This window comes from Podarcis muralis, chromosome 10 (assembly GCF_964188315.1).
Source record: "Podarcis muralis chromosome 10, rPodMur119.hap1.1, whole genome shotgun sequence".
NCBI lineage: Eukaryota > Metazoa > Chordata > Lepidosauria > Squamata > Lacertidae > Podarcis > Podarcis muralis.
In genome coordinates this window covers 60,363,422-60,386,028 of record NC_135664.1, presented here as the reverse complement: position 1 = coordinate 60,386,028, position 22,607 = coordinate 60,363,422, and the positions used below count along the sequence as shown (strand labels likewise).

Below are 22,607 nucleotides of genomic sequence, written 5' to 3'. Positions count from 1 at the left end.
CAAGGCCCCTTGCCAGTTCCACACCCCTTAGGGCTGTTTCAAATGTCAAATCTGATGCTGACAAAGTTCACTTTGCAAAAAGGGTATGCACATATGGAGAAATCATGCGAAAACAGGTTATATCCAGGTGCCTTTCGTTGTGATAATCGCATGGGCTGCACCCAGCAGGAACTGACCCTCAAAACCTTGCATTTCAATTACCTGGTACGTTGCCACTGGTTCTCGTCTCCCACCACTGATTCCAGAATACTGCCGCCTGCTGTTAACTGGTTCTTAGCAAACAGGTATGTTGGCACGAAACCTGGACAGCTGGCATACATTTGTCAAGTATCTGCATTCACTTTGGCAAATGACATGAGTTCAGGTTTCACTTTGATGCTGGTCTAGAGAGTGTCCAGCGTTTCCGTTCTGGCCAGTGAAATTCACGACTCCTTTCTAACAGAGGGCGATGTCCACAGCTTGGAACCCATGAAGCAACCCAAAGGGAGCAAACCTCTCTTCTATCTGACCACCATTTAGTACAGATAACAGCATCTAACATCTAATTTACAGCTCAAGCTCACCTATTTCTTTTTCTTTCCCCACAGCATGAGCACAGCTTAGTACTGAGGTAGCCATAGATCTGTAGCTTAAAAAACAAAAACACAATACCCACATCTCTTTTAAGTCAGTTTTCCTCAGATTATCAGAGCTGTATCCTCGAGGCGTGGCTGCGTCTGGGAATCCTCAGGGAAGCTGGCGTTAGCCAGAAAACTGTGGTGGGCCTTGAAGCACAAATATTTTTCCGATTACATTTTTCCTGCTTTTCCCCCCATGCCTTCACCCTTAGCTATAAAATGTGCTCTGAAAGGCATGTATCAGTGCAGGCAGGGGTTGAAAGACAAGATGGGCAGATTTCTCCGGGAGAGCAAGAATTATTCATAGTGGGCTTTTGCCAGGAGAGTGTGAAAAGAATGATTTAGAAAAGAAAGAGAGAAACCAGTCAAGAAGTTACCTTACTGACTGCTTTCTTTTGTAATTTCACCAAGGCCAGCAAGTACTTTAGAAGTAAGAGTGAAATGGCAACAGTTCTTGTCACCACAGCTTTGAAGATTCTCAGATGGATGCATTTAGAGGGTTCAACTGTGAGTTTTCAGCTGTTTTTATCTATTTATTTATTTATCCATCACATTCGTATCCTGATTTTTCTCTAAGAAAGCTAGGATTCCCCACCGCAGATTTGCAGGTAGATATTTTCATGCTCAGTTGGTAGAGCATGAGACTCTTAATCCCAGAGTCGTGGGTTTGAGCCCCATGTAAGACAAAAAAGATTCATTGCATTGCAGGGGGCTGGGCTATGAAGCAATTAACCCCCCAAAAATAAATCACAGAAATATCAGCAGATTTGAAACCACTATCAGATTTAATGCAGATGGACTCGGATTAAAATTTCCACTTGGAAAGTTTGCTGAAAAGGGGAGGCTTTTCAACAGGCACTGAAAAGCCAGTAAAGATGGTGCTTATCTGATATTTATTGGCAGATGTGCAGGGTAATAAATAATAATAATAATAATAATAATAATAATAATAATAATAATAATAATAATATATTTAAAGCATGTTGCTTCCAACAGCACCAGAACTATCCCAGGTCAGTTTCAAAATTCCATTTCACAACAACCCCTAGGAACAAACACCAGAGTGAGTTAATAATGTTTGTGGCTCTTTAAATGCCAGAATCATAGAAAGAAATGGCCTTCTGCTTAAATTTCAAAAAAGTTCTCCCAGCATACTGCTCCCGTTCACCACCAGCTATTCTGCAAAATATTTGCTGCCTACTGGTTTTCAGTGGTTCAGTCCAAACACCCCACTAAGCCAAACCATGGCTTAGCATGAGCAGGCAAAAAAACAGGTTTCCAGAGAGGAAATGACAGTCATTTTGCTTCTCCTCCAGTCTTGCTGCTGCTGCTGCACCGTTGTGAGATAAGCCATGGTCTGTCATCCATGGTTTCTCTCTTCCAGACAAACTTTGAGCCTAGGCTTTGGATGCTAAAATAAGCAAAGTGTGTCTTAGCTCGCAGCATCACGCCAGAAGCAGGACCAGATTAAGCAGTGACTGTCTCATCTCTGAAACCTGCATGTTTTTGCCTTTGCACTAAGCCACAATTTGACTTAGTGCTACGTGTGAACCAAGCTGGTGTCTCCAATCTTCTTCTCTCCCAGCAGCAGTATTAAAATGGGAGGTTTGCTAGGCAGCAAACACCACTGAGAAGATGCAATATACACTCTTCTGCCCGGCCTGCTGGCCTCACTAAACCTCTGAGGAAGCTGGTCTCTCGCTTCTCATCTGCCATCTTGAAAACATGTTCCATACAAAAAAATAATAATACAGAATCTGCTAGTGAAGTTAATTTATGCAATAACTGTCAACGTATTACATGAGCTTTAGTACATTTAGCTAGCACCCCTAACCAGACTGTGCCCAGGCCAGGCGCCCCCATCACTCTCCCCCTCCCCTCATCACGCTTCTGGTTCCCAGCTTCATATGTGCTAATAAATAATATAATTTTCATACAGGCACTTGCATAAAACTCTTTAGTGGCTTTGCATTTCAACACTTGTGCTAAATGGAATGCAGACTGCAGAGCAGGCAGAATGGAGCAGCGTAGAAACACCCAAGATAAAAATCATATATTTTCTTCGGAGTGAGAGAAGTTTGGGGTGTTTCCAAATACAAATCACCACTGCTGAGGTGCTCTGAAGGCAAAGAGTCTATAAACTGGTTCTTCTCACTGCAGTTGGCAAACACAGAGGTTGGAATAGGCTGCTATCGGGAGGGGGGGTCTCAGGGAGATTCAGGCTGCAATCTTATGTATAATTACCAGCGAGCAAGTGCTATTGAACTCAGTGGGGCTTACTCCAGAGTAGGCATGCATAGAAGCATGCTGTTATTCTTGTAGGCTGTTGTTGTTGCTGTGTGATTTATAGAGAATAAAGGTGGGAGGGGGATACATTTGATTCAGTTCACATTTCAAGGCAAAAGTACTCCTTGGGACTAGGGGCCACTCTTACAAAAAGAAAATAACTGCTTGGCTGAATTGCAGCTGTTTAGATTAGGATGGCACAGGCAGCAGCCTTGGGCTCTGCTCCCTAAATGGAGCAAAGCCCAGAGGTTTTGCTTCATTTAACAGAGATAAAATCAGATACATCGTGTGCCACCTCAGCTCCACGGGACCGAGCTTCCCATTTTGGTTTTATTGTTTGGAAAATGCCCCTACCAGTTTTGAACTCTTGGTAGGTAGCAGAGAAGGTTATATAGATCAACAATCACCTTACTCCGTATGTGCCCACTTGGCTGCCTCACCCTGCAGAACTGGCACTCTTACAGGTGCCACATCATGTTGTTGTTTAGTTGTTTAGTCGTTTAGTCGTGTCCGACTCTTTGTGACCCCATGGACCAGAGCATGCCAGGGACTCCTGTCTTCCACTGCCTCCCGCAGTTTGGTCAAACTCATGCTGGTAGCTTCGAGAACACTGTCCAACCATCTCGTCCTCTGTCGTCCCCTTCTCCTTGTGCCCTCCATCTTTCCCAGCATCAGGGTCTTTCCCAGGGAGTCTTCTCTTCTCATGAGGTGGCCAAAGTATTGGAGCCTCAGCTTCACGATCTGTCCTTCCAGTGAGCACTCAGGGCTGATTTCCTTAAGAATGGATAGGTTTGATCTTCTTGCAGTCCATGGAGTCAAGAGTCTCCTCCAGCACCATAATTCAAAAGCATCCATTCTTCGGCGATCAGCCTTCTTTACGGTCCAGCTCTCACTTCCATACATCACTACTGGGAAAACCATAGCTTTAACTATATGGACCTTTGTTGGCAAGGTGATGTTTCTGCTTTTTAAGATGCAGACAACAGGCCACATCATACTCCTGTTCAAAAGCAGCGCCGTCACCTACCCCCTTCTAAAACAGTCATCTTGGGTCCCAGTGGAGACGGCAGTAGTGGGCAAGTTGGGTTATGCCAGTGAAGAGCTGTTTTGAGCTGCTGGGGGCCTCGGCCCAGAAGTGATGGACCTTGGCATCTCAAATTTCAGTGGCACCCCCAAAATCCACCATCTTCTGTTGGACATCGTAGTTGCAGTGCCTGCTGTAGCACCCCAGAAGATCTGTGACCTGTGTGACCAGCCCGGTCACACTCCCCTAGACCATCCATTGTGGCCAGAGCCTGATCTGTCCAATCCTGCTCTGATTTCTGCCTCCCCTCTCAGCACAACAAGAAGGAAGTCCCCAGTGACCCAGGGTTGGAATTCTAACTCAAGAAGAGGCTAGGCCTCTGCGGCTTCTGTCAAACTGGCTCAGGGACTATTCTACAGCATTGAGCACCTAGGCCAAGAGGCAAGCCAAAGAAACGATCAGTTCAGTGTGGTCGTGAGTATATATGCTTTCTTTTCTTTAAATGCCATTTTAAAGAATAAACTGAAAGCTGATATTCTAACTGTTTCTATTGCTTTATGTTAAACTAAGACAAAAATTAAATTGTGAAAACCCGGTACACGCAACTCCCCATTTACTCGGGAGTTGCGTTCCGAGGCACCATGTGTGTCCGATAGGTGCGCATAAAGCCTGCCCCACCCCCATGCACATGTCAGCAGTTGCGCATGTGCCTATCCCATGCAAACAGGGAGTTGCCTGTGTAATAATGATCAAGAAGACCAGGCCATCCCTGCTATGGCCATTGGAGAAATGTCCATAGGAACACAGGCTTGCCTGGACCATTAATCCACACACTAACTGACCGAGACTCTCCAGTTTTTCCAACTCACATCTCCTCATGCTCTATGTTGGTTGAACCTAGGAGCTTCTGCACACAAAGTTATCTGCTCTACTGCTGAGCTACAGCCCTTCCCCAAATGTAGCTTTCCCAAGGGCTACAAATTCACACCAATATCTGTAACAGGAGCAGAGTGTTTTGCAGCAGTTTTAGCAACACACACTGGTTTGTTTTGTGAAGAGAATCCACCAAGCTACTCAACAACAGAGTCACAACAGAGAGAAAACAAACACAGACTACAAATTATGCATCGTAATATTTCCAAGGTTAAACGAGTATTTCATTTTGGGGTGCATCTCAACAGTCCAATTATACAAACATGTCTATCTGAAAAAGCAAAGCTTATGGAGCTCAAAGGGCTTGTGGCAAGTACATATACTTAGGATTGAAGCCTAAGACTCACTCTGTTATTAATGTCATTGAGACTAGAGATGGACAATAGTGGTTTGTTTGTTTTTTGTTCTGTTTTGTTTTTCCCCCCCAGACAGCTAAAGCTGGTTTAAGAAAAGATAGCTGTTTATGGTATGTAGCCTCATCTCACTTTTGCTTTTGGTCAAAACCTGTTGGACCACAGGGAATGGGGCATGGATAAGGAACCCATGACACTCCAGACACTGTTAGACTCTTAACTTCCTTCCGTCAACTCCAGGCAAAATGGCCAATGGTCAGGGATGGTGGGAGGCATAGCCCCAACAACGTCCATGGGGGGGCACAGGTTGCCCACCCCTGCAATAGGGAAATAAAGTAAGCTTGTATGAAGGGCTGTGCCTTTTCCCAAATCAGTTGCAGCTCCCTTAGTTGCGGCTGTTGGGTCTCCGGCCTACCAGAAACAAGCATCACACAGGTGGGTGGCTGCTGTGCATTAAGGCCTGTGGAATGAGCCCCTATATGTTCATAGTGCCTTTATAAAAATAAAAAAAGTGTTCTGTTGCCTTCTAAGGAGGTTCATACCAACTTGGCAGCACCCTGCCGCTGCTTCAGAAGCTTCTGTTTAGCACTGTTTAGATTTGCACTGTCATATTTTTTGTGTGCCTTGTCAGAGAGCATGGGAACTGAAGATAAATTCGAGAGATCCCAGAGCATGTTAGAAAAGCAAGGCATGCCACATTCAGCTGATGCCTTACCTTCTAATTAATATTACACAGAATAAAGAAGGAAAGTGCATTAATATTCTATTTGCAACAATCCGTGACTTCATCTGGGTGGAATTCTGAAATTGCCTTCAGGACCCTGTCCTCAGCAGAGGTCCCATATATTTTTATGAATGCTGAATTGGTGCATTATACCCATATGCTTTTCCTGGAAGCCCGACGAGCACAGGTTCTCTTTCATGTACACTCGGAAACGGCCGGCGCAAGTGGTGCGTGTTAGCTTTATACTCTACACATGTAAAAGTCAAGCCATAATTTACATTGATTACATAATGAGGCAATCTGTCTCCTTCCAGAATTGCCTTTCAGCTCAAGCTGGTCACACCTGCATCGCGGCAGAGTCACATCTGGCGCATAAATCACATACTTGAGAGAGGTACCCTTTTCGCCTCGTGGGGAATAGGCCTTTCCACAGCCCTTAATGTACAACTGCGTGAGCCTGACTGGAGCCACCTGCCTTTGGATAGGCCAAACCAGTGCATCAAGTACATAACTATTTCCCAGCAGACCTCCAAGGAAGCCGCAGGAAGGCAAGGGAGAACACCACTATTTCCCTAGATGGCTTTGTATTGTAATCCTGGAGCCAGTCCCACCCTCCTCCTCCAGTCCTCCAGCCATATTTTAGAACCTTCCTTGCTGTCATGTCCCCTATAGACAAAGGTGAGCAGTTTCCCTCTTTTTTGCACATATCCTTTTATGTCTTCTCTTTGCGCCTCCTTTTTCTTTACATGGCGATCCTTCACTTCTGCAGCTTATTTTGCTTCCATTGGGCCAGATCTCATTGGTGTCTAGCGTTAGTGCCTGTTCTTGTTATTTATTAATTCTATTGTTTTATGGTTCTAAATTAATTGTGGCTTATATAGTATGAGTCTATATGTCAGAAGCTGCCTTGGGAGAGTTCAGTGACGTAGCGTGGATTGCCAGTGCCCAAGGCTGTGTGGAGGGTGTGGGTGGGAGGGAAAGAAACAGACAGAGTAGGCACGTGTATACAACTGCCTCACGGTGTCTGCATCACCCAGGAGATCACAGACGCAGAGATAAGAAGAGAAGAGTTGTCCTGTTGTCTGGAGAGGTGACTTCCTCGTTCGCATGGAGAATCCGTTTTCAACAGAGCCCAGCAACAAAAGCACACATGAGTATTGAGGTAGCACCGGGTGTTGAAATTTTGTACCCAACAACTTCCATCCTGGGCAACCACCCCCACACTATACAACTGGGAGAGTTTGACCCCAAAATACAGTCTAAATGAATCCACACTAAGCATGTCCAGGTTCTTCAAGCTTTTCCTCATAACCTTTTTATTTTTTATGCATATATAGGCCTTTCCAACCTCAAAAAGTACATATGAGGAAGCACCACAGATCACCTTCTGTACAGAGTCCAGAAGCAAGGAGGGTGCACTGTTGTTGGGATAATTCACCTTTCCTCTGGGGTGAAATTTGATGTAATTTGCTTATTCTTATTCAATACAGGGAACAGAACCCTTTTGCAAAACAGGCATTCCATATTGCTTTTCCGTGTCTGATGAAGACGTTATTTTAAGAACATTTCTAACTCTCTCTTTTTTAAAGAAAACTCTCAACAGCATATAAAACTCAATGTATAAAAACTTACAACATGGAACCATTGTATCACCATGTGAGGAACTCCCATGTGGTGGTTTCAAAAGATTTCCAAGTTGCATTGCACTGGAGCCTTGGCTCAGTGTAGTCTCAGAGACTCTGGGAACCTTATGGCTTGAGATGGAGACTGAGCTTAGTGAATCCTCTTCAGGCACAGAAGAAAGGTAATATCTGTTCCTGTGACTGGCAGCCTCAGCTCCCAATCATTTGACCTCAGGGAACATGAAAACACACTCCAGACACCTTCAGACAGTATATTTGAAACACTGCATTAAGCAATAATGGATTCCTGCAAATAACTATGGGAGCGTGGTTTGTTAATGGTGCTGACAGTTGTTAAAGGGACCCCTGACCATTAGGTCCAGTCGTGGCCGACTCTGGGGTTGCCACGCTCATCTCGCTTTATTGGCCGAGGGAGCCGGCATACAGCTTCCAGGTCATGTGGCCAGCATGACTAAGCTGCTTCTGGCGAACCAGAGCAGTGCACGGAAACACCATTTACCTTCCCACCCGAGTGGTACCTATTTATCTACTTGCACTTCGACGTGCTTTCGAACTGCTAGGTTGGCAGGAGCAGGGACCAAGCAACGGGAGCTCACCCTGTCGCAGGGATTCGAACCGCCGAACTTCTGATCGGCAAGTCCTAGGCTCTGTGGTTTAACCCACAGTGCACTATTCTACTCACAGAGCTGCAATTCCCAAATTTTGCTGGGAAGAGCAATTGGTTGTCAAACTGCTCAGAGAACTGTAGCTGTGTGAGGGGAATGGGGGTCTCCTAACAATTCTCAGCACTCTTAAACCACAACTCCCAGAATTCTCTGGGGGAAGAAGACAGTTAAATCAGTATCAATAGTTCTTTAAGTGCAGGGTGTGAATATGGCCCCTACTTCAGGTAAATCACAGGTTTTTCCCAGGGAAAGAGATGGGACAGAAAAAAGGAACCTCTCAGACTCATGACTATAAATCAGGGGTCAAATAGAAGTGTGGATGAGTTAAGCAAGTAAAGGAAGAATACAACCACTTCTTGCAAGTTAATACTGTATGACATCAGACGTGTTTAATTTCTAGTTTTTGCAAGAGGGCTTTTCGCATCTGTTGCAGCTTTTAGGAATGGAAGGAAACTAACGGGGAAAGAGAAGTAATGTAAAAAGATTAACAACACTTAAAACACCGCAGAAAATAGGCAAAGATGATACCCTGACATATTTGTATAAGTATAAAGGTTGAAATAGATAAAATTTGGCTTTTGCAGAACTATTTTTTAGTGTGGGAACAAACTTGGGAAGATTTTGGCACAGAGAACAAAACAAGCTAAGAGGAAAACACTGATTTTGCCTATATAAACAAGAGAAGGAATCAAAGTGGAAGGAGAAGCAACTACTGAGTGAACTTGCAAAATGTTATACAGAATCATATTCTTTGGTTAAGACTTCAAAGAATCACAATGGGAACATTCTTAATAAAACGGTGAGGAGGATAATGAATGTTTAACGGTGGTGTTATTTAAGTAGTTAGTACAGTTCTAGATCATCTACTAAGAAATAAGAGTTTAGGATTATTAGATGACTGTGTAAAGATGAGTTTTGGATATAACACTAAACTGTGGTTAATCAGAAAGGCAAGCAAAGATTCTGATCACGTCCATACCAGAGGAAGAGAAAGGAGTGGAAGAGCATGCAAAACCAACGATTACCTAAACTGATTCCCGTAACAATAAACTATAGTATTTTATTGTCCCCAAATGCAGCCAATATGTTAATGCTACAGCCTTAGAATAAGGATGAAACTTATAACTAAACCATTAAAAGGAGCTGTAAGGAGATCATGGAGGAACAATTAAGTAATTTAGCATCTTATTCACCTCAAAAATTGAACATCTGTGATATCTATTGATGGTGAGCTACCAATTTGAGGGCCACAGGTCAGCGGCTGGAGTGGCCAATGTATGCCCACATGCACATGACACTTACAAACCACACACACATCCATCACACACATGACCAGTGCTTTTTTTCTTAAAAAAACGTTTAGAGGTACTCTCATTTTCCTACTCATATTGAAATACTGCCCCTCAACGAGGCCAAACTTAGATTCACAAAATGTTTAGGGGTATGCTTACCTCTGCGTACCCCCAGAAAAAAGCACAGCACATGACACAGAATACTCCCCTCTCCATCCCTCTCACACACATGAATAGTCATGCATGCACATGTATGCAAGGGCACATGTAACCAGCATTTCCCAGCTTCTTCCCTTCAGTTTTTACACAGATCTACTTCAGGATTTATACAAAAAGGCACCATTTCCACCTCTAAAAGAGGGAGAAATGCTGCCTTTTAATCTTAAAGAGCAGGGGAAAGGACTTTGTTTCAAATCTCTGTACTGTGGTGTTAGTCCTAAAGACCGGAGATAGAAGATCACTTTGGCTGCCCTTTAGAGAAGATCTCTAAAGAAAAGGCAGAAGGGTTTTTATCTCCCTTTCAGGAGATAAAGAGCTCCCCCTGCTCTTTGGAGATGGCTCTCTGAAGAACAGGGAGAAAGGCCTACCTCCCTATCAAACGAGGCACTAAATCCACGGGCTGGCAGGTCACTTTTTCCTGGGCAATGGACTGCATAAGGCACACAGGCTGTGAGTTAGCCACTCCTACGTGTAGTCAATTAAAACCCAGTAATCAGCAAGGTCTTGAAATACAGTGGTGCCTCGCAAGACGAAATTAATCCGTTCCGCGAGTCTCTTCATCTTGCGGTTTTTTCGTCTTGCGAAGCACGGCTATTAGCGGCTATTAGCGGCTATTAGCGGCTTAGTGGCTATTAGCGGCTTAGCGACTTAGCGGCTATTAACGGTTTAGCGGCTTAGCAGCTATTAACAGCTTAGCGGCTTAGCAGCTTTAAGAAAAAGGAAACAAACTCGCAAGAACTCGCAAGATGTTTCGTCTTGCGAAGCAAGCCCATAGGGAAATTCGTCTTGCGGAACGACTCAAAAAACGGAAAACCCTTTCGTCTAGCAACTTTTTCGTCTTGCGAGGCATTTGTCTTGCGGGGCACCACTGTATGAAGCAGTACAAATGTCCGCTAGAGGCAGGCAGAAAAGACAGACCACTAGACTCCAGCCACCCAACGCACACACTCGCAACTGCCTTGGTGCAAGAATCCCAAGAGAACGAGGAGGAGGAGGAGTTTGGATTTGATGTCCTGCTTTATCACTACCCGAAGGAGTCTCAAAGCAGCTAACAATCTCCTTTCCCTTCCTCCCCCACAACAAACACTCTGTGAGGTGAGTGGGTTTGAGAGACTTCAAAGAAGTGTGACTAGCCCAAGGTCACCCAGCAGCTGCATGTGGAGGAGCGGAGACGCGAACCCAGTTCCCCAGATTACGAGTCTACCGCTCTTAACCACTACACCACATCATGTTCCAAATACTTTGGGAGGACTGGCATCCTGAAAGGTGGGGTATACATAATTGTCACAAATCAATAAATGATTTTGAAGGACTTCACAGCGAAATGTGTATTATTCCTAAGAATTTCGTTCTCTTCCAACTGCTGCTAATAGTTAGTAAGAATTGTGATTTAAAGAAAGGGCACTTTCAACTCAGAGAGGAAAAACAAATAATACAAGTGAGGATACTCCAGAAGCCCAAGCAGTTAAGTTAATCTTAATTAAGACACAGAGCCCTAAATATGACAGATCTCTAAGATTTCTGTTTTCGCAGTCCTCCTCAAATTCCACAATCTAGGGGACCTCGCAGCCTGCGAGACATTGTTGGCAGGCTTTATTCAGTCCAATGGCTCATGCCTTTCGCAGGCCTGCCTCTTATGAATTGCTGTATTTACACAGAGCCTTCCTAGTTACATAAAAAGTGCTCCAAAGCTCCAGTTATCCTTGACCTGTTAATGATGGGCTCAGGTGTTTACAAACGGGACCAAAAAGCTCTTAAATCCTAACCACAAGTTACTTACTGATTGAAGAATCTGTTTGCCGAATACTTGTGCCTTTCTGTGGTCAACGTGGTAACTGCCAAGGAAATTAAACAGAAATCTCCTTAAAAAAATTTTTAAACGGGGCCATCTTTGGGCATTAGGACCTTGGCTCTAAATATACCTACAGGTCCCATGAAATCCAAAGGGCTTGATATGTTTGATATGGTGAATTTGTATAACGGAAAATTTTAATAAAAATTATATATATATATAAAAGAAATCCAAAGGGCTTGTGTGCCATCACTGGTATTGTTAATTCAGCATTTCGTAGATTCCCCAAGCTGTTTGTTGTTCCCAGTATAGTGGTACCTCGGGTTAAGTACTTAATTCGTTCCGGAGGTGTGTTCTTAACCTGAAACTGTTCTTAACCTGAAGCACCACTTTAGCTAATGGGGCCTCCCGCTGCTGCTGCTGCGCGATTTCTGTTCTCATCCTAAAGCAAAGTTCTTAACCCCAGGTACTATTTATGGGTTAGCAGAGTCTGTAACCTGAAGCGTCTGTAATCTGAAGCGTCTGTAACCCGAGGTACCACTGTATCTGGTTTTCAGAGGCAGACTATCCCACACCCTCCAAGTGTCCCTATTTTCCAAGGACAGAGCCAGAATTACAAAAAACTATACTGGCTTCTGATTTGATCCTGGAATGTCCCTGTTTTCCCCACCAGTGCCACCACCACTGAGCTTGGGGAAGAGGGTGAGCCATGCTTCTCCTGAGCAGTAGCAGTGGCAGCAGTGGAAGATATATGGGAACATCCTGTGGCCCCTCTGTTGTCTCCTCCCTTGGGCAGCTGATAGTGGTTACTGAAGAGGCAGTGGCGTAGCATGGGTTGTCAGCACCCGGGGCAAGGCAAGTAATTTGCACCCCCTAACCACAGCGGTGGCGCTGTGGGTAAAAGCCTCAGCACCTAGGGCTTGCCGATCGGAAGGTCGGCAGTTCGAATCCCCGCAGCGGGGTGCGCTCCCGTTGCTCGGTCCCAGCGCCTGCCAACCTAGCAGTTCGAAAGCACCCCCGGGTGCAAGTAGATAAATAGGGACCGCTTTATAGCGGGAAGGTAAACGGCGTTTCCGTGTGCGGCTCTGGCTCGCCAGAGCAGCTTTGTCACACTGGCCACGTGACCCGGAAGTGTCTCCAGACAGCGCTGGCCTATGGCCTCTTGAGTGAGATGGGCGCACAACCCCAGAGTCTGTCAAGACTGGCCCGTACGGGCAGGGGTACCTTTACCTTTACCTTTAACCCGTGGATTTGCGCCCCCTAACCCGTGGATTTGCGCCCCCTAACCCTAACCCCCAGATGTTGCACCCGGTGCGGCCGGCCCCCCCTGCACCTCCCACGCTACGCCACTGTGAAGAGGGAGCAAAGAGGAAGAGAAGCTGCCCCTGTTGAGGCCCTGCCTGGTGTGACGTGCCAGCTCTGAGGTGCAGCCAGAGAGTTGGGCTGCCCTGGGTGGGAAGAAAGGGGGAGCAGAGCACAAGGAGTCTTGATTTTATTTTAATTTAAAAATTGTTCCATGCGCCCGTATCTAAAATCTTGCCCCTTTCTAGCTAGCTATCTACACCACCACCACCCAGAAACCTCTGCGCCACCAGCAACCCCGAAAAACGATTTAGATCCAGGCATCCCCATGTGACGTTAACATATGAGAGTGCTGGAGGTGAAATAGTTAAACAGGTTACCCAATCAGAACCCAGGGGGCGGAGTCAGAGGGACTATAAAACCAGCTCTGGGTGGGGGAAAGGGAGAGTTCGTTTGGTGGTTGGTTGGAGTGGGAGTGAATTGGGGTAGAGTCTGTGGGTAGGTTGAGTTAGTGTAGCGAAATAAGCTGAGTCAGGAACAGTTAGGAGCTAGGAAGACATTTGAGAGGTGGTTTAGTGAGTGAGAGCAGGTAGCAGAAGTTATAGGTCTGGATAGGCACCCCATGATTGTAATGGACCGATACCATTTATGAAACCACACACTTGTTAACCTGCAATAAATAAACAGAAGTTTATGTTCCAATTTAACCCTGACTGGACTCAGTATTGTACCAGGTAGGGCCTGGGTGGTGGCAGCGAGAAATAAAGTGGTGGCACAGGGATCAATAGACGGTGAAATGTCCGGGGACCCTGTGTGATTGCCACACCCCGCTGCGGGATTTTCCTGGTTCCTTCATAGGCAATTGGACACTTTCTTGTCTCCCCCAGGGCCACACAGGAGCAAAGGAGACAGCGAGCCAGGCAGGAGCTCTGAGGCACTTGAAGCCACTTTGATAATGAAACTTCAGGAGGCAGCTGTCAACGTGAGCAAGCTGAACGGAAAGGTTATTGTGATTATTTTCAAGCTGGAACAGTGAGCAATGCCAACTGTTGCCTCAGAAGAATATTTCAAGCAAGAGGGCAAGCTTCCCTAGCCTGGTGCCCTTTCCAAATGGCAACTTCCATCAGCATCAGCCAGCACACAGGTTGAGGAAGGCTACAAAAGGGTATGGAAGTGTCTCCAGCTTCACTGGATCATTGCCAGGACAGATTATTCGTGGCTGAGGGCTAGGATCTCATGCTTAGGAGCTGCTTATGTGGAACTGGAAGATGGTTCAGATTTAAAATCTCAATTCCATTTAATTTAATCAAGACTGGAAAAACTTTGTGGATTATTTTAAAGAACACTGCAAGAACGCGAAAACATTAGCAGGATTGCTGCAGCATTTATGAGCTGAAGGCCGAATTATGATGTGAAAAATAATTGGAAATTAATTGGGGGAAATAATTAGATGCAATGAAAAATATAGAATAAAAAACTGGAAACCGGGGGCGGGGGGAGTCAATCAATGCAAATTTGGATTGGATAGCTATGTGTAAGCAAATTGTTGTTGTTAGAAAAATTGAAAATAAAATGCTAAAAATAAAATCTCAATTCCAGAACAGGTGCACTGCTCAAAAACCTAGAGAGGCTCAAGATCACTGGGGTCACTGAGCTATAATAATAATAATAATAATAATAAATGGTTAAGCATTTTCCAAGCAATTTTGCAATAAAAAAAAACAACCCTGAGTAGTGTGAGTATTTTCAACATATACTATCTGTTCAACCTTTAAAAAAATAAAAGGCGTGCATATCAATGGTTGATCAAACCATAGGAACCCCTTCCTCAAACCCCATTTGCATCCAGTTCAAGCTTTTGTCCCTTAAACCCCTCAATGTACTTGTCCTTCAATCTCCCCTCACCTCCTTATTTCTCATTATACCCTTCCTGTGACCTGTGCTCCTCCAATATACTTCCACAAGGACCCTGCTTATTATTCTTTATTCCCTCTCCTTTCAGAACGGCCATGTGATTCAGTTTCTCTCCCATCAAGTCTGTCCTCAAAACACCCCTGAACATTTGGCTTAACTCCCTGCTCCATGTTCTTGAACACTTTCCCTGTCAAATCCACCAACAGCCACGCTTGGAAATAAACTAGTGGATGAGATGGGTCATGCATATGACCCAGTAACTGTGTTCTTAAAAAGGAGAGAGGGCACGTTTCAAAAGCCCCCTCCAAAATCCCAGGACTGCGGAATTGCTTATTTACAAACGTGTTTTATGGCAATGCTGATCATATCTCCCCACGGATTAGCTGGTGCGAAGAAAGTTTGCCTCGTAAATCTGTTGTTTCTGTCCTTTGTGTTCTTTAAAACTACAATATAAAGTTCCTGACAAGTCTGAGTTACCAGATTCTTAAGGGCAATATTCCCAGCATTGTTTTGGGTATCGTTGTAACTTGTCAATCTGTGTGTGTGGCGGGGGTGAGGGGGGGGCATGCATACATATTGACGTATCCCACAACCTCTGGGTAGTTCCAAGCTAAAACGTATTTATGACTAGACATGGTGTTCTACACAGTTCTGTGAGCCAATTTCCATTATTCCCCATTTTTTCCTATTTAAGGACATCCAACCAATGAATGTGTAAACGGGCGGGTTGCTTATTGTCTTGTTTTTACACCCTGCGCAGCATCTCTCAGAGGACCCTTATTTATTATCGGCATGAGCAGAGCATTGAAATATGTAGTGGAAGTTTCCACAGAGCCAAAGCTTTTCCAAGTAGGGTACTTTCCCATCGCTGCCTGCCCTGGTTCCAGTTGCTCAGATCACAAATTCTAGTCTCATCAATAGGTTCATCTTAAAAAATAGCACATCAAATTTCATTCCCAAAGAATAATCAGCCTTCCCAAAGTTAAGGTTGATGCCAAAGTTTTCTGTGTGCATATGTAGTCTTGTTCTGTTGGTGTTGATATTGAAAACAAAGCCAGCAGTGGGCAGGAATAGTCAAAAGTGGAGAGGGCACTCCTTTTTCAGGGTTTTGTTATTGTTGTTTTGCCTCTTTTCTCCATCTTCTCCCTTCTTCCCCCATCTTTTTTCCACTTCTTCCACCCCATTTTCCCTCTCCTAGCAACCTCCATGATATTATGTCGAAGGCTACCGAAGGGTGTAGCCTGTCCATGAACTCTGGTGATGACTCTTGGCTTTCCTGGATAGAGAGGGGTCTGTTATTTACTTCCTGGCCCTGTCCACCAGTGGCATGTGGCCCCTGGAAGGTTACCCAGAAGAGAATGTGGCTCTTGAAGTGGAAAATTATTTATTTATTTATTTATTTATTTATACCCCGCCCATCTGGCTGGGTTTCCCCAGCCACTCTGGGCAGCTTCAACAGAACACTAAAATACAATAACCTATTAAACATTAAAAGCTTCCCTAAACAGGGCTGCCTTCAGATGTCTTCTAAAAGTTTGGTAGTTATTTTTCTCTTTGACATCTAGTGGGAGGGCGGGTGCCACAACCGAGAAGGCCCTCTGCCTGGTTCCCTGTAACTTGGCTTCTCGCAGCGAGGGAACCGCCAGAAGGCCCTCGGCGCTGGACCTCAGTGTCCGGGCAGAACGAGCACAGGTTTCCCATCTGTGCCTTAGGTTCTCCTCTGCTTGGAAACCCTGGTGCGAGCAGTCACAAGGATGCTCCCTTTGGCCTTGCCAGTTGCGCAGGCTGCTTGTCATTCACCAAGTCCCTGAGAACGGAGACTGTCACAAAGACGCAGGCTACCTTTGCTACTCGGGGAATGCTGCCAATTTCACATCCTTCCTCCAGGTTAGGGGTGGTTGAATCTGCCGACTTCTGGTCATTATACATTTCTCATGTTTTCACCCATAATTTCATTCCACTCTGTTTCCACATTCATCTGATTTTTTATTTTTATTTTTAATGCAAAAACAAAACTCCTTCCAAAATACATAGTTCAGTGAGTATTTTGACAGATGAACGTCCAGGAACGGCAGAATTTGGAAATGTGGAAAATCTGTTGGATGCCTAAGTCCCGAGCTGCACATTAGTCCAAGAGATCCTGATAAGGCCATTTCATATAGGAATTCACAAGGTCTAAATCCCTCAATTGTCCCTAGATAAACTTTCCGCCTCCACATTCATATTATTTGGAGGGAAAGAACTCCATAAATGTAAACTCCTGAGGAAGTCCAGTTTGCTAAAACAAAAACAAAAAAACCCCATTGAAACCAATAGACTTCAAAAGCGCTGTGTGTGTTCCACAGAAGTGCTGGAGCTTGTACAGAACACAGCATTCAGCACCTTGAAAATCACAGCTTTCATTATTTTAATGATAGGAAAAGCCCTGTTCAAACATTCTCATTGGGTAGAAGGAATGCAGAGGAGAGTGATGGGAAAGTAGAGTGGGACCACACTGCTGGCTCTGTCCATGACCTTCACATGGAGACCCATAGACCTAAAATGGGAACACCTCTGTGTGTTAGTAGAGCTATGCGTACACAGATACTCCATGTGATAAGGAACCCCAACTGTGCACAGTCCCCCACCATGTGGCATTTCTGCACCATAAAGCTCTAGAAGTACAATATAGGATGCCCTTTATAGGCCTTCAGATCTATGCAAATGGCGCACAGTAATGAGGGAGGGCCAGTAGTGATGTATGGAAGTGAGAGCTGGACCATAAAGAAGGCTGATCGCCGAAGAATTGATGCTTTTGAATTATGCTGCTGGAGGAGACTCTTGAGAGTCCCATGGACTGCAAGAAGATCAAACCTATCCATTCTTAAGGAAATCAGCCCTGAGTGCTCACTGGAAGGACAGATCGTGAAGCTGAGGCTCCAATACTTTGGCCACCTCATGAGAAGAGAAGACTCCCTGGAAAAGACCCTGATGCTAGGAAAGATTGAAGGCACAAGGAGAAGGGGGCAACAGAGGACGAGATGGTTGGACAGTGTCCTCAAAGCTACCAACATGAGTTTGACCAAACTGCGGGAGGCAGTGGAAGACAGGAGTGCCTGGCGTGCTCTGGTCCATGGGGTCACGAAGAGTCGGACACGACTAAACGACTAAACAACAACAACGAGGGAGGGAACACCAATGCAGTTCATTATAGATACGGAGAAGGTCTGAGCTAAGCTGTAATTTCTGTGGCACCCAACCAGAAAATGAAGAACTGGTCAGAGGTGAACTCCACTCAGCTTGACTCAAAACAGTTATTTATGAGCTTTCTTTTTCTAGCTCTGGAGACTTGGGTTCTTTCCCAAGCCACGCCTGGTGCTAATTGCTGAAGAGCTGCAGTTTCTTGGAGCCTAAAAACAGCTTCTGGAGGCCTTTTGCAGAGGTACGATTCAGACAAAAAACAGGCAGCGTTTCTGATGGGGTCGCGGATCGTGCATGTGAACAATCTTCTATCACATTCTGAGCCAGATAATAACTTCTAATTGAAGCTGTGCCGACCCAATACACAAACCAAAACACACCTCTCCTAAGAACCCGCAGGGTCCACTTTCGTCGCTGATCCATTAGTACCCACATGACAGGAAAATAATTGAAAATATGTTAACATCCGCAAATACTAAGGATTTTTTGCAAACCAAAGTTAATATGAACAACACATTCTGACCAAAGGCATAGGATCTGAAGAGAAACCAGAATATGCAGCATTCTAACTTCCAGTGCTATAGCTACAGCCTTGTGACCCCTTCCTTCATCTTCCTCCCAAAGGCTTTGAAACAGAAATAACAGGAGGGAGCACACGGCTCGACATTGAAGGGGCGTCTTGGTATGATGCAGAGGACCCACACTCAGGATCTTCACATTTATTTATTTAAACTTAATAACAAGTGTGATTCGGACTGGGATTACAGTGCAGGATGTGGAAGAGTTAACGCTCCGTGTGCCAATATGCCATAATTTCACCCCCAGTTAAAATTGCTGAGCTGTAGACAGCAATTCAGAGGGGAACAGGAGATAAGCCCTCATCAAGGGACAAAGGGTTCTCACCAAGAGCTGTGCAGAAGCATACCAGAATTAGGAAAGCATTGTCGCTCAGGCAAGGCTTCAGACCAAACAGGAAGCTTTTTATAGTCCTTCCTCGCCAGCTTGGGTGGGTAGAGCCAGTCCAGAACCTGAGATCACTTCACTGCCCAAATGTTCCAACCTGCAGTTCTTAAAGGTAACCACATGGGGCAACCAGACGCTGAGCCAACAGCGTTGCAGTGCTGGCACATACACCCCTCCCAATTTGCTATTTGCCATACTGGTAGGGGGACATACCTGCAAAGAGGTTGTGGAAGGGTTAAATGTGAAAAATGACTGCAAGTGAGATCATGCTTAACCCTTCCCCCACCAGCACTATGTCCCTGTCCAAATTGGAGAGAGAAATGTTCCTGATCCAGAGCTGCTTTGGCCCTTAATTATTACAGAACAAAGCCTTAATTGTTTTATTAACAAAGGTGCTTCCAGCTGGATGTGAATCATAAAAAGGGTTCTCCACATGCATGCAATTGTCCGCGTATTTCATCCAGATCAGGGGTGGCCACTTGAATAAAATATCGGTGGGGTCAGGTGAGCCCTGCCCAATCGATCACATGACGCAGTGTACACACACCATTTGAATGGCAATGCCCATCAACTTGGGGGGAGGGGGCGCAGCTTCCTCAAAAATGTTATTGGGGGGGGTCAAAGATCCCTCAGCCCCTATGAGTTGGCTCCTATGATCCAAATATCCAATTTCTGGGGAAAGTGGGGGGGGGGAGCACACTTGTTGCCAATGACCCATTTGCAGATTCAGCACCTTGTCAATCCCTTTCTGCAACCATCCCCATTCACTCACTTGCAAATCAGATCCACTGCAAAATCAGCTGAAGTAAGGATATTAAATTATGCTGCTTCAGCATCCGAAGTGCCCCTGTTGCATTTGCATATGCACCTGGCCTGTACACATCTCTCTGTGCGGAAGATTAAGCTGCATACAGACAATGACTCAGTGTTAAAGTGGTCCAGTCCATCTTTCTGCCAGAAGCCAGGAGTGAAAGACTGGACTGGACCACTTCTCAGTTGCCCCGTTCCTTGTCCAGATGCTCATGCGGAAGGAAATAAGTTTTCCCCTTCATGATTAATAGGAGCTTGGGGGGTGGGGCGGGGTTGATTTGAAAATCAGTTGGAGAGCAAAGAGCTAAAAAGTCCACTGCCTTGGTGCAGCAGCCCTGATCCACTATCAGGAATCACATCACAACTTAAGGAAATGCGGTTGGAATTTCCACACCCAGAGCTCATACATCATGCCTAGTTTGACCAAGAGACTGATTGGTAGGTTGAAGGCAACATTGGACCATAGAGGCAACACTTACAAGGCACTGTACTCCCTTATAAGTTGTAAACACCGTTAAAAGGAATTGGAATTTAAAAGCAGCATTGCTTAATGAACTGCATGCTGCGGCAATCCTTATGAAACAGACATGATTCTGATGTATGTGTTATCTATTGCATGTATCGTTCTCTTGGCGGTTTAGATCTCATCCATTATTTCTTGGGCAATTTCACACATTGTTCAGGGGGAAACCCAAAATTACCATCAGCCAACAGCAGGTCCCTCCCAAGTGTAATTGACTGATTCAAGTGCTTGATGCATTCCCACATTACATTTGTAAGTTATATCTAAACTGTATTGTGTGAAGTGGACCTAAGGGCCCTTCCATGCATAATGGGGCAGTAAACCCAGGTTTGTGACTGGGTGTCCCCTGGTCAGGGTGCTGCCTCTGTGACAAGTGTAGCCAAGTGATACAAAGACTGCCCAACACATGTCTGATTCACACATTACATTTTTAGGTGTCTACCGAAAGAATGTGAATGTGTGCAATGATCTTATGAAAATAGCACATCCTGGGAAAGCACACCTCTCCTGCATCTCAAATTAATTTAAAGGTGTTTGCTCAGCGGACGTTCCTGGTGGCTTGATGTTTTTAAGAGAGCTTTCCCCTACACAGCCCATTTTCCAGGGCAAAAAAGATCCACAATGAACAAAAATAAAATATAGGCACAGCCACATACCAAGAAAAGGAAGCTTGGGCTACCAAAAAGAAAGAAAAGAAAGCCGTTTTGTTCAACAAAAGCAAACAAACACTACATGCCCATGTATTATCTTTGGTTCTGGGTGAAAGATATTGTCTCCTTTAAACATTTCCACCCCTTTGCTCCCATTATTACTAGCATTGAGAAATTCTGTGCTTTCCAAAATATCATCGCCTTCTACTCACAAAGTCATCAGAGCATGTCAGGAGTGCTTTAAACGTTTGCTTCCAGTCTGTGCAGAGCGACATTCTGGCTCACCCACCCACGCTCAATTTATTATCAGCTAGTTCCACCCATGAACATTTCTTCTGTTAACCGGAAAGGTTCCCTCATAAGAAACATCCTGGCAATAGGCAACATTGCATGTGGAAAGCTAAAAACTAAAAACGGATGGAGACTACTTTCAACAAAGCTCCTCTTTTATGAAAGACAGTCGGAGCGAGACATCTGTTTCAGCAACATATCAAATCCATAACATTAACCAGAGCTTTGCCAGGTCTGTGCTAGTTGCATTCTCTCTCTGCTGCTAAGCTTTTCAGAGACCAGGTTTTTGACTCTTAAAAAGGCGGGGCAGACTGGGGAGCAGAGAGGCTAGTTTCCAGTTGTGCAGCTTTTCTTCCTCAAGTTTTGAAACAAAAACCCCACGCTTTAAAAAGGAGATTAACAGTCCTGTTACAACGGGAGATAAAACACCCCATCTAAGAGGGTAGTTGTTATCCGTCTCCCAATGACAGACAGGTAAGAAATCCTGCTGCACGGAGACTTCGTTCTGTGCAAACATACTCATCATACTTACACATATACAATAAAAAAAAGGATCTCCCAGAAACATCAGACTCTGGCATCCCTGCTCCATTAATTCAACGCTGAGCATCATTGCAAAGCTGCAAGGCGCTCTTTGCAATACCTCTAACGCTTGCTTTGCGTTTGTTTTAATGGGAATGCTCCTGCAAATTATCCACAGTGCAAGTGCAAAAAGGGAAAAAGCCCTCTTGATTTATTTATCGTTCATTGAGCCCTTACCTCAGCAGCAGAAACTGTTCTCAGACCGGTCTAGGCAGTGAGGCTCTGGCTGTTTCCTGGCGGCAGCAGCAGAGCATAAGAAGCACCCAGGCAGTCTAAGCCCCGCAAGCCCTAGTCCATGGAACTAAACTCTCTCCTTGGCCCCTCCCTAAAGTCAGTGCTAAGTGAATACATATCCCTTATGTTTAAAATTGGCAGCCAGTGGTATGCATTGTCCTCAATTTATTCTAATAAGCAGCCAATGGCTAGGCTTCAGCCAAAGGTGGGGTCAGCCAGCCTGAAGGGATGCCTGTCATTCCCTAGGCACGCTCAGGAAGCCACTCATAAGAAAACCAAGACCTAAAAACCTCCGAAAATTCGCACAAGCTGCCAAAACTGTCTTGCTCCATGCCCTTTTTTGGTTATCCTTCGCAGGGCCTCTGAAAGTAAATCCTCTGTCAGGAACAATCATAAGAAATGTTAATCTTGGAGAAAGAGGCTCTCTTGTTGAACACAAATGGAGGGTGGTTTTTTTGTGTATATATATATTTTAAATGAAATATATTGGAAATCGGGGGTGGGGGGGGAGAGAATAGTTCTCTGCATATTTACTGATGCATTCATTTTGGAGAGGAGGAGGTGGGATAAAATTAAAAGCAAGGCATTTGATGCAAACAAAATACAGCGA

General features: G+C 44.9%; 1 protein-coding gene across 11 annotated transcripts in view; it reads right to left on the bottom strand.

Moving 5' to 3' along the window:
* CALD1 (caldesmon 1) overlaps nucleotides 1-22,142 on the bottom strand; it is a 180,909-nt gene extending 158,767 nt beyond the window's left edge. For 3 of the 11 annotated variants that reach the window (XM_028747512.2, XM_028747513.2, XM_077935239.1), the window contains exon 1: nucleotides 21,941-22,139. The gene's annotated coding sequence lies outside the window, so the exon portion shown is untranslated. Of the gene's footprint in view, nucleotides 1-21,940 lie in introns of all 11 variants that reach the window. The other 8 variants (XM_077935238.1, XM_077935240.1, XM_077935237.1 and 5 more) reach the window with 5 other exon arrangements.
* Nucleotides 22,143-22,607: the final 465 nt, after the last annotated feature.